Below are 14,666 nucleotides of genomic sequence, written 5' to 3'. Positions count from 1 at the left end.
ACATAGATCTTCCATGCCTTCGTTCACTTCCCAAATGAACCACAATGGCTGGGGCTGGTCCAAGCCAAAGCCTGGAGCCAGAAACTCCATCTTGCCCCCACCCCTCACATGGGTGGTAGGGGTTGCGACTTTCCCAGGCACATCAGTAGGGAGCTGGATTGGAAGCAGAGCTTAATCCACTTTGCCACAATGCCCGCTGCCTTGCCTTAGAGCTAGCCCTGCACTGCCCAGCCCTGCACCACCCAGCCCTGCATCCCTGCCTCCACAAGGGACCAGGCAGGTGGAGACGTTTGACGTGGGCCAAGCAGATGAGCCTTTGGCTTTCAGGGTGAGATCTGCAAATGTGTGCTGGAGGAGTGCACCTGGAGGAGTGAGTGAGTGGACACAGACCAAGGGCCAAGATGAAACTTAAAGGACACTCACAAGAGGCCCAGCAGCCACAGTGTGTGCTGAGAAAAGGAAGAAAGATTTTTACCAACTTACAAATGCTCAAAAAAATCTTTGCAAAAAAAAAAAAAAAGATTCCTACTCGCTGCAGTTGGCTTGGTTGGGGTGATGGGAATGGACAGATGGGAGACGAGGCTGGGCCACCCCGGGAGGTGTGGGATTCCTCCCCACCCAACCCCAGAGATACTCAACACAAAGAGCAGGGCTCCCTGTTACAGCCACTTCCAGAACCACAGCCTGCAACAGAGGTCTGACCAGGCGACGTCTTGCCACTCTCCCCAAGATTCCACACTGACTGACAGCAAGGCAACCAGCCCTGCCTGGAGAAGAACCCCCTGAGCAACCTTCACAAGCATCTTGATCCCCAGGCTCCACCTGCTGGGGCCTCTGGCTCCACCGGTCCGGGCTGGGACTTGGATAGCAGCACCCCGGGGCTGCTTTGACCCAAGTGTGCAGCTGGGGCTGAGAACTACTGGTCCCCAGATAGAGACACTGGACTTGGCACCCAACGGCCTAGCCTGAGGTCCTGGCAGGCCCGCCAAGCCTGTTTCCTTACCTGTAAAATGAGATCTTGGGGACTGGCTCTCTGAAGACTTAGCATGGGGGTCATCCTGTACATTCGCAGTCGGAATCTCCCCAAACGGAAGAAGCGTCAGCCACTTTATGGGGCCCTCTCAGGTGCCAGCTGCCTCCTGGCTGTGGTGCCAGAATCCATGCTGTGTGTGCCTAGGGCGGCTGCACCCTAGAGGCTCCCTTTCCATGCACAAGGACACTCTGATCTCATCCAGCACAGCTTTCTGGAGAGGGTCCCATGGGGAACAGAGTGATGAGCAGGCATGCAGCACGCAAAGGGCGTCCCCTGCTGCGAGGCGAGGGTCTCCTCTTGGGGGGAGGCGCTGAAGTGTGTGGCATCACATGGCCAGGTTGGGGCACTACCAGGAGTGCCAGGGAGCTCATCATGACCCTGGATCTGCTGAGCTTGATGGAAACCCTGTGTGTACAACAATATGCTATGCTTGAACCTATGGTAGCCCCAAGGGGCAGGCAAAATAAGCCCATCTCACAGAGGAAGACATTGAGGCTAGGTGTGGGCAAGTGCAAGGAGTGGGGCCCTGGCACACAGTCACCTGATCCTGACCCAGCCCCTCCTCCTCAGAGTTTGAGGGCTGCCCTAAAAAAATTCCCAAAGGCAGCAGGCGTTTGGCCTAGTGGTTAAGATGCCTGCGTCTCACATCTGCACGCCTGGCTTCAACTCCCGGCCCCAGTCTCCTGCTAATGCAGACCCTGGAAGACAGTGGTGAGGCCTCCAGCGACTGGGTCCCTGCCATCCACATGGGAAACCTGGGTTGAGCTCCTGGCTTTTGACCAGCTGTTGTGGGCATTTTGGGAGTGAAACAACAGATAGGATCGATCTCTCAAAATCAAATCCTAAGAATTTCAAGGTGGTGACAGTACAACATTAAGCCAAGCAAGGGGTCCTGTGCTGCTACCTGGGTCCCATGCCCAAGAAGCTGGCCCTGGGGATGATACTATCAGCTTCAAAGGTGACACCAAGGGTTACACAAGGTAACAAGTCCAGAGTTCTTAACACAGAGCACTCTGCAATACTGTGAAGATGACGTGACCCATCAGCATCCCGTCATGGTGCCTCGTCACTTGAGCCATCCCTGCTGCCTCCCCGGTCTGCATTAGAAGAAAGCTGGAGCCAGGAGCCAGGAGCCAGAACCAGGTATGGAACCCAGGAACTTGAGATATGAGACACAGGTGTCTTCACCACTGAGCTGCACCCCAGCCCTGGAATTCACCATCTCAGAGGGTGTGGTGGGGGAAGTTGGCTGGGATGGAGCCTTCAACCCTGGAGCAACCCCTGCCGGCCCGGCACACCCACAGCAGGGTTTGCGTCGACAGGATCTGTTCTCCCAGTTGCCAGCCCTGATGCCCAAAGAGGCTCTGAGCGGCTTCGCCCTCTCCTCCAGCTGGGCCTGGGAGTGGAGCTGGATTGTCACCCCTGCAAGCCCAGGGACATGCCGGCAGGTGCTGGGGAACAGACACCAACCTGGACAGCTCCCTGGGAGGAGCCCCTCCCGTGGGACAAACCAGGCCCCAGGGGCAGAGCCCTTCAGCACCCCAAACAAACAGGCCTTCTCTGCCTCTAACCTGGCAAGCAGGGGAGGCAGCCCTGGGCCCCGGGCAGCTGGAGCGGCGAGGCGGGGTCCTTTGAGTCGTACCTGGCCCAGGCTGGCCCCCAGAGGGAAAGACAAGCTTGGGAGTGCATCGGCCCTTCTATAGCAGCCGTGGGCCGGTGCCCACATGCCACACTGCACCACGGGACTGCTGTTCAAACACGCTCCCCAGCTCCCTGGCAGGAGGCGTCTCAGCCCGGAGCTAATTCCTGTGGCTGCTGGAGGAGCCAGGTGGCGCGGCTCTGTCTTGGCCAACACCTGGTCTCATCATGACCTCATCAGCTCACCTGGAAGGCCTCCACACGTCCTTGCCGGGCTCCCAGCACAGGGAAGGCTGCGGGAGCTGCCGACCAGCTCTCCCCGTCTCACTCACTCTCTCCCCAGGCCTGCTTCTTCCAGCCATGGGGTCTGCACCAGAACACTTTCATTTCTTCTCAGCGCTGCGCAATCCTCCCAGCTCCTCGCTCAACACCCGTGCCCCTGAACACCACAGTCTCGCTTACTCCCGATATTCCCTGTACCTTGCTCCTTCCCTTCTCTTCTCAGTTCTCAAGGATTTTTCTCCTCCAGGAAGCCTTCCTGCATTTGCCCAGGCTGGACTGTGTGTGTGCAGCGATGAGAGCACACGGCACGGTGAATTGCCGATTGTCGACTGGTTTGGTCACAGAGCTGGTAGGTGGTGAAGCCGGATTGGGACCCCTGCAGTCCAGCTCCAGGCTGGTGCACAACCTCTGGGCTCACTGTCACTCTTGAGTTCTCACTGCTCTTCTCTACCAGACCCTGAGTGCTGAGAACGGCCTCTCGCTGTTGCTTGCAACCGAGAGCCCTGGGCGAGATGAGGGGAACACGCAAGTCATTTGGGGAGGCACAAAGCAGGACTGAGAGGAATGCGACTTCCAAAGGCGGCTCTGACCCTCCTGTTCTTGGGTATCCCAGGGAGGGGGTGGCGCCACCTCCAGCTGAGGGGCACAGGTCAGGTGATCACCAGCCTCTTGATGAGATCTAGGGAACCTGCCCACAGTCACGGCTGATACGTTTGCTAACGCACAGTCCACGGCAGATAACGCTTGAGGAGGGTGAGAATCACCATCCTCCAAATGTGCAATGACCCTGGTCCTGCTCCTGGCTCAAACGCCGCCCTCGGAGCCTGGGCAGAAGTGGCTGTGCCTTGGGTCTTGTGGCCTTCCCACCGGGGCTCCTGCTGAACATCCAGGAATCGGGGCGAGCAACCGAAGGGCTGCTTGGCCTGGTCTGCTGCCCTCCTTTGGGGGGGTGAGCCCTGGGCTGTCTCAGGAGTGTGGCGGCCCCAGCAGAAAGGGCTAACCCTTAGCAGATGCAGAGTGAGTGCACACAGCACAGAGCAGCCGCCACTGTGGGCTGCCTCCCAGGGGCCGCCCTGCTCTCCGCTTACCTCCCAGGTTCACAAAACTCACTCCAGCCCCAGGTCACCTCGTGTCTGTGTCTGCAGGCTGGAAGCAGCAGCACTGATGCTACCAGAACCCCCATTTTACAGGGGAGCAAACCGAGGCCCCAGATCCCGTGAGCAGCAGTGCTGCAGCTGGGCTCCTCCCCCAGGAAAAGGGAGCCTTATTTAGTACGGGCCAGCACTGGGAGAAAACCACAGTAATGGCGCCTTGCAGTTCACGGCCACTTTCACACACCTCCTCCCCTCGCCTGCTCATCCTGACTTCATGCAGCAGGATCCGGCGCCCTGGAACACGGCGCTGCTGTGGGAGAGCTGGGGCCATCTCCATTCCGTCCCCATCTCCCACAGCTGCCCCCGCCCCGACTTCTGCACTCCCAGCCCTCGGCCTGGGCCTGAAGACATGACACCATCCCTGAACGTGTCACTGGGATCCATCCAGTGTCACCTCTGTCCTGACGCCAAGCCACCCCCCGAAAATGCAACTCGGGTCCACCCTGCTTCCTGACCATGATCCTACTAAATAATGGGTTTGCAGAGACTGATCAGGCACTTAATGTGAAGGTACTTCAAAACGCTCATTAAAATGGAATTAAAAGCTAGGTTTATCTTGGTGCCAAAAATAAGAAATCCATGCTCATCTGTGCCAGGCACTGTAAGAAAACAGGATCTCCTTTACTTTGCATGATGCCCCTGTGAAGCACAAACCGTGATCAACCCATTGTACAGATGAAGAAACTAAGGCACAGAGACAAGAAGGAACTGGCCCAAGGTCTCAGTTTGTACCTGGCAGAACAAAGCCTGGAGGCAGCTGCACGGCTCCTCGTGGGGTGGAGGGGAAGACCGGGACCAGGGAAGCTGAGTCTGCATCCCTCTCTCCTCTCTATCTGAACAGTCAAAGGCATCCTCTGGGAACCACGTGGGGCCTTGGAGACAGCCAGCACTGCCCCATGACTCTGGCCACCCGTCACTGAGAACCACCTGAGCCGTGTTTGTGGGCCACACTCATGCTGCAAGCAAGACCAGGCCACTGTTCCCATCCCATTGTGTGGCTGGGCAAACTGAGGCAGGGAGTCCGGGTGATGGCTTAAGGCCCCAGTGCTCCACGGCCTGAGCCTCTTGTCCACACTCCGTATGGCTACTGCATCTGCCTTCTTCCAGAACATATCATTGGAACGGGGCTGGTGACCTCAGGCCTCAGTCCTACCCATGTGGGGAACACTCTGTCTCAGGCCTCACCCGGTCCTCTGGGATGGAGAATGGCCACACCTTGTCTTGGGCCCCTGCAGAATCTGTATTTGCTCAGAAAGCAGTCTTGGGGGCTATGGGATGTCTTCCCCTGACACTGTCTGTGCTGTCCAGGCCTGGACAGTGGGCAGAGGTTCACACGAATGTGCATAGGAGTCTATGTTCTTGGGTCAAGTGCACTGCGTGTATCACCAAGTCTAAGCCCTTCAGCTGACCGGGCTGCTACCTAGCTCAGGACGATGTCCCCTAACTCCTCACTGGCACTTGAGGGAGTGGAGAGGGCAGGAGAGGGAGTGAGGCACCCATGCTGCCTCCCTGTTGTCCTGGTGCCAGCCAGGCCCTGTGGGGGTTTCCAGGTTGCAGAGGGCCTGGGCACCAAGTGGGAAGTGGGACCCCATCCCCAGGCCAAGGGCAGGGAGAGTCTGACCCTGCGGGGCTGTCACAGCCTCTGCCACGCAGTCAGGGAAGGGATGAATGAAAGCGTGGGAAAGGGCCTGGCAGACTCGGTGGGTTTTACCTACGGAAAACCATCCTGGCTGGCCCACCCACAGCTCCCACCTGCACGCTCTCCTTTCATTTTCTGGGAGGCGAATCCCTTTTCTCCAGGTGGGAGAGAGGGCCATGGCTGGGCCTCGGGTTCCCGGTTGGCCCGGGGGCTCCCCGGGTTTCTCTGCCTGGGCTGCATCCCAAACCCACTGCTCATCTCACATGGAGCACCCCCAGGCTGTACCAAACTCAGTGGTGCAGGCTGGGATCCAACCGCCTGCCCTTGTCGGACGTGCGGCATCTGACCAGCTCAGAGGAGGGGGCTGCAGCCCTGCACCCCGCAGCGCAGCTGACAGCAGCCTGAGCTGCCCAGAGCGCCTTCCCCCTCCTCAGAGGTTGCCATGGTGACTGAAGCAGGAGGGACCCCGCTAGTCTGGCCTATGCCAGTCATCTGTTCCCTTCCCAGGCCTGTGATTATTCCCAGTCTTGGGCAAAACCTGAGATGGGGGGAATGGCATCCTGCAGAGGCAGACCCCTGGCCCCAGCATGTGTGCATGCGTGTGTGGGCGTGGCACAGATGGTGTCTTGCTCTCTCGTGTCCTCTAGCAGGGTAGGGCTGGTGGTCAGGCACAGGGGTGACATCAGGTTCAGTCAGGACATGATTCCTTGGGGTCTTCCTCAACTGCACGCAGGGTCTATGCGGCAGCAGGTGCAGCCCCGTCTGGGATGCACACTGCCTGCCCAGGGCAACCCTCAACTTCCCTCTCCCTGAAGGGCCTCCCTCTGTTGCCCAATCTCTCCTCCCATAGCAAGCCCTCATGCATCCATTTCTCTGCAGGAGGCGTGGCTGTGCGCCCTGCTCTCACACACCTGCTGCCCTCTCTCGCATCTGCTCGCAGACACCGGCTCTGCCTCCTCCTACCCACTCTGTGCTGCCACCTTGCTCTTGGAGTAACTCGCCCTCTAGAACAGGAGCTCCAGGAGGGCAGGGCTCTCAGAGCAGTGCCTGGCACATAGTAGGTGCTCAACCAACGTACCCAATGCATGAATGAGAATGTAAGTGAATGAAAGAATAAATGAACAAAAGAATGAGGCCTTCCCAGGCAGTCTGCTTTGTGCCTTTGTCTGTGCCATCCACAGTCTGGGAACCCCTGCCACCCCCAGCTAGCCACGTCCTGCTCTGCTCTACGCCCAGAGGAGGGTTCACTTTCTCTCTGAAGCCTTCTAGGGCACCAGTCCTGCAGGCCACTCTTTCTCTGAGTCCTCCCAGCACTTGCGTCCTCATGCTCCCTGCACACCGGCCTGGATGACCTTGAACTGTGGGAGGGTCCCATCCTGCCCAGGCACCCAGCTCCTCACAGGGACGGGCACTACTGATCTTTTGAGCCATGAGACACAACCTGGACTCTCACTGCACTGAGATTGCTTTAGTGGCCCGACTCTCTCTGGTTCTTGCCACACTTCTCATAGGCACTGGCTGTTAGAACCAGTTCAGCTTCAATGCATATTTGCTGCATAAATAAATAAAAGAAATACAAGAGTGACCAGCTTTCTATCTGAATACAGAAAGATTAAAATTCTTAGAAGCAAGGGAAACGGGAAAGAAAGCCATTCCCTAGTGCTACTGGACAGCAGATGCCACGCCAATGTCGTTTGGCCCTTGAAATGATACCCCAAGGGTATCACCTCTACCACTGCTCAAGGCCAGGAGCAGCTCAGTGAAGGCACTTTCATTACAGCCTGGGACTCCCCAGAACCCATGCCCCAGACCAAGTTCCCCAGTGGCCTCTTACGTAGAAAAGTAACAGGAACAAGTGCTTTCTACTGTTTCCATGTGGGTCCAGCGTTCTGAGACACCCTGGGGACAAGCAACAGTTCGATACTCCCAAGGCAATGCCTTGGTCCTCTGGGACACAGGCAGGAGAGGAGGGTGGGATGCAGGTGCCTGCCACGTGTTGCTCCAAGAGCGAGGGCCTGTCTCCCGGGCTGGGGTCATCGCCTGCAGGCAGGACCTCACTCACAGGGAGGAGACCCAGCCCAGCCACACTTCTGCCGCAACACCCTGGACAAGCCATGGAGTCTCCAGAACCCCAGCAGGATGGAACTCATTTCACTTGTCCATCGTGATTCTGGCTCCTGGGCCAGTGCCAGGGGGTAGCCTTGACAGCAGGACCCACAACTGGTGGCCTGCAGGACAGGAGGATGGGTAGGGCCCCATACAAGACCCTGGGGAAGGCCAGGGAGCCCCAGGGGGCTACCTCCCTCAGTTGCCACTTTCCTGCTTGAGCAGCACCCCAGGTGCCTGCCTCTGGGGTTCCAGCAGCACTGCTGGGAGATGGGAGTGAGAGCCATTTTGAACCCACCCAGCCTAGGCGTCAGCCCAGGGGCCCCATCCCACCCTGCGTGACCATCGCAACTCACTTCTGCTCCAAGAGCTTCTGCTGTTCCCTCTGTGGGCGTGTCGTTGGGGAGTGAGGATCCCTACTTCCTCCCAGCCTCACATGCACCAGGTCTCGGATCACAGCAGCTGGTGAGGTTACCACGGCATCCCAGCCCGAGCCACGCTTCCCGCGCAGTGAGCAGAGGAACCCAATAATTCTCCACGTTCCCCGGGGGCGGGGGGCAGTTCCAGTGAAGCTTATGGTTGGCAGGGCCCCGGGCTAATCACTGGTTATACCTCAACCCGGAGGGCAAAGCTTCCAGAACAACAAGTGCAATCACAAACATTTGTAAATCATGCTGCAAGTTACAAGTTACAAATCTCCCCCTCCACAGCTTGGGCCCAAGGGGCCTTCGTCCAGAGTGATATTGCAGAAAACCTGCAAACCTGAGAGTCACACCACTTGCCCAGGGTCACAAGGCTCTGGGCACCAGGCTGGCTGGGCATGGACCCAAGTCTTCAGACTCCAACTCAAGCCTTGCTTTATTGTCTAGAAAATGGGGAAAGGTTGCTGCTTCTTGCTGGGAAAAAAAAATGTTTGTTCAGACCTTTGCAAATTCAAAACCCAACGTCCACGCTGAATAACTGATGGCCCTGGCTGCCTGCGTGGAAATCTTTCATTGTGCCCAGTGAAAGAAGTTGCCAAGAAAACCGCCAAGAAAGAGTTGTGCTTCCCCGTTGGCCACGGAGAGGCTGTGGCTCCCGGGAGATGTAGATCTAATTTATGACTGCACGAAAGGACAGCAGATAGCACCAGGCTGCTGCAGGGAGACGGGGCTGCCAGGACCCCGGCGCCTCCACCGCATCTCTCCCAAGGCTGCGGGGCCCTGGGTTGGGGCTGCTCTGACAGGCAGGGAGAGGTTCCTGGGCACCTGAGCACCCGCTTATGGGGCCCGTGAGAAATGTGCTGGACAGGGCCCGGCTGCCCAGGACGGGGTGCTAAGGCAGCCTGTGGTCACCCCGGCCAAGAGCCGCACGTGACTGTGACTGCAGGATTCTTCTGGCCGAAGGCCACGTTGGCAGTGGGGATGAGGGAGCAGACAGCAGGCGCGACGTACCGCGATTTGCAGAGAGGGAAGCGGAGGGCAGCTGGGACCAGCATTCTGGCTCCACGAACAAGAAAGGGTGCAGGTCAGGCACCGCGTCACAGCTAAGGCCTCTGACACTCTGCCCCGTGGGCTGTGGCCCGCCAGGGGCTCTCCTACCTGTCCTTGTCTCAGCCCCTATAGGAAGCAGACTTAGGACGCGGCAGAGCCACAGGCTAATTGGCTTCAACTTCAAACAAGCAGAGTCAACAAACTCCAGCTCACGTGGGAACTTGCGCTGACGATCTGCTTCCTGTTTCACTCCACAGGTGCCAGAGCCCGGCGGTTCTGCAAGGACTTCCCGAGAGGTTTCACAGCACCCCAGACTCAATCAGAAGGGCTGTCCCTTGGGGGTTGGAGGGTCCTCAGAGTTTTCCTGGTGTCCCAGCAGAGCCCGCCCTAGGGATGTGACCCGGTTCCAGCCTGGCCTAGGCAGGAGCAGTGCTGGGCCCACACTGTGGCTTGGAGGGCACGTTTGGCCTGAGGCAGGACGACAAGTGGGGTTGTGACCTTGCCCCCTTCCTTGTGTGTTCATAACCCATGGAGGCAAGGAGTCAGGAGCAGGAGAACGAGATGGAGCAGGTCACAGAGGCAGAGCTGGGTGCTGGGGCCCCACCACCGACTGGTTCTGCAACCTCAGTCACTCCACGCCCCTAGGCCTCAGGTTCTTCATCTATAAAATGGGATCATAATGCAAATGACCTCACAGTCTTGGAAGACTGAATGAGATCAAGTGTATGTGAGCTATTGGTTACACCTCGACTAGGGCTGTGACCCCCTGCCTGCGACTCCACAGAGCCGGCCCTCTCCTTGGCCTCTCGCTCAGAGACAGCTGGGCAGTGTCTGTGTGCTCCAGGACGTGGTGCAGAGCGCCCCCTCGCCTCCAGCTCTGTAACCTGGACTGCACAAAGTGCAGTCACTCCTCAGCCACGCTTGAGGGCGGGGCCTTGGCTGGATGTTAGTGACCCTAAACGCCTTCACAGACCTGGGTTTCCTTAGGCTAGCTGCAACCCAGCTGCATTCACTCCGGGTGCATTTAAATTGGGGCACCCTCCTCCTCCTCACCCTCCACCCTCATACTCCCAGAGTTGCCACTGCAGAGGCAGCTCCAGCAGGAACACTCAGCTATTTTCACCTGGGGTCAGCACCAGGCATTTAATAATTAGCAAAGTAAAGGCTAGAAATGCACCCGCACTGGCAAGGGCACAGGTATTCAAGCTATGTGGGTTGCCCACATGAATTCTGAGACACTTGACTTTGGAAAGAGCAGGTGGAAGAATCTGGGGAGATCCCCAGGGAGGTGTGTGCAGGGCCCCGGAGAGCCAGAATGCCACAGGACACGCTGTCTTGACGGAGTCGGACTTGTTTACAAATATTTGGTTAAAAATGTCTACACGTGTGGCAGAATTTGGTCTGAGGCTTGCTTTCATGCAAATCTGATAAGACTTGCCAGCTTTTCAGTGCGGCTGTCAGACAAACAACACAACACAACTGCACCTGAGAGACATCTGTCTGCTGAATGCGCCCAGGTCGGGTCTCACCTAGCCCGGTGTCCACGCACAGAGTGTGTAAATGCTCATAGGACCGGGCAAGCAGTGTCACCTGTGACTTCATGGCTGACAGTGGGGACTGGGTCCCTAAGTGACCACCTACCAAGCACCCTCATCTGGAAGCTTCCTGGGGTCATCACCCCTGAGGGTTCCCTCCCCCTGATGTTCCTGTTCCCAGCTCCACTGATTTCTTGGAATGAGGAAGTACAAGTCCAACCTTCAAGAAGGCCTGACGCTGTGGCCACCACAGAGGCCAGCGCCTGGCTCATTACACGCCTGCCCTTCAACATGGACAACAGGCTCTGACCTGGCCCACCCCTCCAGGTCCCAAGGGACAAGCCTATGAGGGAGGGTCACCAGGTCCCACAAGTGAACCAGGATAGCCCTGAAAGGAATTTCCAGCCACACTGGAGAAACCATCCTGAAGAAATGGGGCGCAGAGTACCCTGCTAATGAACCTGGGAAAGCAGCAGCAGAGAACCCGAGTGCTTGGGCCGCTGCACCCACATGGGAAACCAGGTGGGGTTCCACAGTGCATTTGCATATTAAGAACCAGCCCAGTTGATCCCAAGGGATTTCCATTTGGTGGCAGGTGAGGACTCCCTGACCCTGGGCTGTAAATCGAGGCGCAAACAGCTCAAAATATCACTGATCTTCCACCCATGCAAGCAACCCAACATCCCACAGAGCCGTTGTGGAGGATGGCACAGCTCCCAGAGGCCTCTGGGAATTCCAGACACTCCTGTCGGGCCACAGCGGTTTTCTGCCAGCAAGTTTTACCTAGAGGCACAGCCAGCAGTGTGTGTGTGCGGAGCCTAACAAGTAGGTTCTTGCTCACCGGCCTGGGGTGCTGTGGCTCTCTCACAGCAAACAGGCACTGCCTTAATGCATTTCAGTCCCTCCTGGAGGGAGGCCAAGCCGGTGGACATGGAAGCAGGCGCGGGCAATTTAGAGGAAACCATGCAGGTAATTGGGAGGACAGGAGCAAGTGCACAGGAGGAGGGGGTCTCTGGGTCTGCAAGGAGAAGGGGGTGTGGCCCCTCTGTCTGCTGGAAGAGAAGGCTTGAGCCTGGCTAGGCCCCACGGCAAAGCTGTTGAGGCTCCTGGTGCGAGGAATGGCGTCTCTGGGTGCACAGGGCCCTGGGGATGGTCCAGAGAGGAGCCCACCCCCTGGCTCGCTGCCACCTGGGGACTGCTGTCTTCCCCCTCCCTGGACCTCACTCCGCTTGCGTTCCCTGAAGCAGCCTTCCCCTGTTCTACTCCTGAGAGCACTGTCTTAGGAGTCTCAGGAGTCGAGCACTTGACCCTGAATCTGCTCTTTCGCCAGCAGTGTGAGTACCACCAAGTTACTTAGCCCCTGGGAATCCCATTGGCAACAGGCAGATAATTCAGTCCCCGCCTCGCAGGGCGGTGTGAGGACAGAGCACCCTGTAGATGCCAAGGCGCTCAGCAGGGCACGGTGGGGACAGGGGAGCTGTCATCTGTGTCCACTGTAAGGACGGCAGGCGCCGCTCGGCCAAGCCCCCCCGCCCCCAAACGCACTGGCAGAAGCCCCTTGTCCTACAGACAGGGCTGTCAGGGCACTGGCGCCACGGCCGCCTCCGCTTTCCCAGTTCCTGGCCAACATGCTCCACTCTCCCTCCTGTGTGGCAAAGGGAAGCTGTTCTGCAATTTCACCGCCGTGGGCACTCTGGTCCCTGCGCCCGAGGACCTGGCCTCATCGTCTGGGACTCTCCAGGAACCGCCCAGACTTTGGGGAAACTTGACTGAAGAGAAACTGCCTGTGGGGACGGGATAGCGACCATAGCTCACCCACCTTCCAGGTCTTCTCCTAGCCGCCGCGCCCAGAGCTGCCTCCAAGTACCATGGGGAATAAAAACCAGCTGCGGGCAGGGGTTCCCACACATCCACCACCATCCCTACCCCGCTGCGTGATTCGGTGCCCCTCGCCCTGGTTCAAGGGTTGTTCTCAGTTTCAGGATGGATCCTCTCAGAGGCCCCTCTGGCTGTAAGCGCCCTGAGACCACCCCGGCTTCACGCCTACAGCACCCTTGGGCCCAAGTGCCCCGGGTCACTTCTCCCGAGTTCAGCGGCCGCCTCCCTGGGGCCGGCAAGTAGACAGGGCAGAAGGGGTGGGCTGCGGTCACGCGTGGTCTGGGGGTAGGTAGATTTTCAGGGATTCAGAGTTGGGGGTCCCTCTCTCTCAGACCACAGACCCTCCCTCCACCCCCCGCCCGCGCGCCAAGTCTCCACCCGGAATCCTGGCCCTGGGAGAGGCCGGCGAGGAGACGGAAGATGGAGCCCGGCCGTGGCTGCCCCGCGATTTGGGCAGGGGGCGAGGCGGGACCCCAGCCCCGCCGCGGGCAGCGTCCCCTTGGGGACGGCGACAGGATCGGGCGGCTCCCGCCGCCGCCAGCCCCGCGGGGAGCCGCCCAGCCCGCGCCATCCCCGCCCCGGCCCCCGCGAGGTCTCCGCGCCTGACCGGTGCGCACCCACCTCCTGGTGCGGCCGCCGTCCCCGCCGCGCCCGGCTCCCGCGCGCCTCTCAATTCTCCGCACTATTCTTTTGCTAGGGGACCTTTTTTTCCGCGTTGCGTCAGGGCGGTTGCCTGGCGACGGCAGAGCTATTCCGCCGCCGGCCTTTCAGCGGCGACGTCGCCGGCCTCCCATTCAAGCCTCGGCCCGCGCGGGCCTCTCCCGGGACGGCCACCGGGGTCCGAGCGCTCAGCGCCGGGTCCTAAAGCCCCCCGACTTCGCCTGCGCCGCCGCCGGGGGCCCAACCCGCGATGGGAGGCGGGCCGCGTGCATCCGCCAAATCCCAGACGAAACCAAACCCAAACATCCCATTTTCCTCATTAAACCCGAAGCTCAGGCAGTTTCCCCGCAAGTCTGGCGACGTGGCTTTGCCCTTGTCAGCAGTTTGCCTGCTTGGCGGGGCCGGGAACCCCACGCCTGGAGCCTGCCCTCCACCACCGGGGCTTGCTGGCCCGTGGCCCTGCCCAGGCGCCTGCCGGCTGCCGCCCTCGCAGCCCCACAGACGGGGAAGCAGCTGCCGGGCGCGTCAAGGAGAAGCCGGGCGCGGGGCTGGCCGTCGCCGCGGGAGGGCTCGCCTCTCGCGCTGCGCCCGCGGCCACAGGAGACCCAGACCCTACTTCGTCCGAAACTCGCACAGCAGCCAGGGCTGCCCGTGCCGGCCGGTCTCGGGAACCGAGTCCGGCTGCAGACAGGGGCGCTGGCCCGCGCACACGCTCCGCCACCTTCCTGCCCGATGGCTCTGTATGGGAAGCCGGCTTCCGTCACCAGCCAAGCACCTGTGATAGGCGGCTGGGGTTGGAAGGCTCTTCCAGTTATTCCACCTGCTGTTCTCAGCCACACGGGGGGCGAAGGCCGGGCCTTACCCGCGCACACACATCTAGAACCCGCGTGCTGGCCTCGCTTCTGTGGGGCCTTAGCCCCTCCCATTTAGAAGTCCTGTAGGGGACTTTGTGTAAGGAGACTCCCAGCTGAGCAGCAGCCCCTGCAAGCGCACAAGTTAATCATTGTAAGCCCCAGGTGCATTTTAACGGGGGTCTCCTGGAGACTCAGCATTGACCTGGACCTCGTGACTCTGGCTCCTAAACATGGCTCTAATGCTTTCCACTTCTTCCCGTCTCCCTACCACCGCCCCAGCCAGAGGAGGCAACAGCCTGCGGACATCCACGCTGGGTGCTCTCCAAACCAATCATCCCTCCAAACCCAGAACAGTCGATAACATGGAGCTCCCATTCCGGCTTCTCCCTGCTGAAAGGTTCTCAGAGTTCTTCGA

At 59.3% G+C, this 14,666-nt stretch overlaps 1 protein-coding gene across 1 annotated transcript in view; it reads right to left on the bottom strand.

Annotated features, from left to right (window-relative positions):
* Positions 1-13,701, bottom strand: part of FAM167A (family with sequence similarity 167 member A) — a 29,577-nt gene extending 15,876 nt beyond the window's left edge. Inside the window, exon 1 of the mRNA XM_008248925.5 lies at positions 13,359-13,701. The gene's annotated coding sequence lies outside the window, so the exon portion shown is untranslated. The remainder of the gene's footprint in view (positions 1-13,358) is intronic.
* Between the last annotated feature and the right edge of the window lie 965 nt (positions 13,702-14,666).

Source organism: Oryctolagus cuniculus, chromosome 2 (genome assembly GCF_051225735.1).
Source record: "Oryctolagus cuniculus isolate XC-2025 breed Fujian yellow rabbit chromosome 2, ASM5122573v1, whole genome shotgun sequence".
NCBI classification, from domain to species: domain Eukaryota; kingdom Metazoa; phylum Chordata; class Mammalia; order Lagomorpha; family Leporidae; genus Oryctolagus; species Oryctolagus cuniculus.
The sequence above is the reverse complement of the archived record's forward strand: the minus strand, read 5'-3'. Positions and strand labels throughout refer to the sequence as shown.